Below are 1,482 nucleotides of genomic sequence, written 5' to 3'. Positions count from 1 at the left end.
GAACGAAATCTAATGTCAGAAAATGGCACTTTACTCTTGACATTTTTCGGTTTTTTCAATTTTCTGGAAAATCCTATCATTAGATTTTTTTTAAAATACGATATTCTTGCTTAACTAACGTTTTTACATAGGGATTAAGCATTTAGAACGAAATCTAATGTAGGAAAATGGTACTTTACTCTTGATCGGTACGTTGGGACTTTGAAAATATTCGGGCGTTCCAATCGCTCGTCTGTTGCATCATAGCGCGTCTCGGCGCAATCGACCGATTCGCTCGACCCATTATTTTCGATTTACGGCTAAAATAAATTTTTCTCATTTTATTCAATAACATATTCTTGCTTAGATAACTTTTTTACATAGGGATTAAGCATTTAGAACGATATAATGTTTAAAATAAGGGCACTTTACTCTTGACATTTTACGGTTTTTTCAATTTTCTGAAAAATCCTATCATTAGATTTTTTTAAAAATACGATAATCTTGCTTAACTAACGTTTCTACATAGGGATTAAGCATTTAGAACGAAATCTAATGTCAGAAAATGGCACTTTACTCTTGACATTTTTCGGTTTTTTCAATTTTCTGGAAAATCCTATCATTAGATTTTTTTTAAAATACGATATTCTTGCTTAACTAACGTTTTTACATAGGGATTAAGCATTTAGAACGAAATCTAATGTAGGAAAATGGTACTTTACTCTTGATCGGTACGTTGGGACTTAGAAAATATTCGGCCGTACGCGGCGCGTCTCGGCGCTTCGAACAGCTCCGGTGTCCCCATTATTTTCGATTTACGGCTAAAATAAATTTTTCTAATTTTTTTCAATAACATATTCTTGCTTAAATAACTTTTTTACATAGGGATTAAGCATTTAGAACGATACATTGTTTAAAATAATGGCACTTTACTCTTGACATTTTACGGTTTTTTCAATTTTCTGAAAAATCCTATCATTAGATTTTTTTAAAAATACGATATTCTTGCTTAACTAACGTTTCTACATAGGGATTAAGCATTTAGAACGAAATCTAATGTCAGAAAATGGCACTTTACTCTTGACATTTTTCGGTTTTTTCAATTTTCTGGAAAATCCTATCATTAGATTTTTTTAAAAATACGATATTCTTGCTTAACTAACGTTTTTACATAGGGATTAAGCATTTAGAACGAAATCTAATGTAGGAAAATGGTACTTTACTCTTGATCGGTACGTTGGGACTTAGAAAATATTCGGCCGTACGCGGCGCGTCTCGGCGCTTCGAACAGCTCCGGTGTCCCCATTATTTTCGATTTACGGCTAAAATAAATTTTTCTAATTTTTTTCGATTACATATTCTTGCTTAAATAACTTTTTTACATAGGGATTAAGCATTTAGAACGACATGTTGTTTAAAATAATGGTACTTTACTCTTGTGATTTTTCGGTTTTTTTTGATTATTTTGAAAAATAAATTTTTGTAATTTTTTTAAATGCGATA

The sequence above is a fragment of the Megalopta genalis genome, chromosome 11 (assembly GCF_051020955.1).
Source record: "Megalopta genalis isolate 19385.01 chromosome 11, iyMegGena1_principal, whole genome shotgun sequence".
Taxonomy (NCBI): Eukaryota; Metazoa; Arthropoda; class Insecta; order Hymenoptera; family Halictidae; genus Megalopta; species Megalopta genalis.
Note: the sequence above shows the minus strand (reverse complement) of the source record.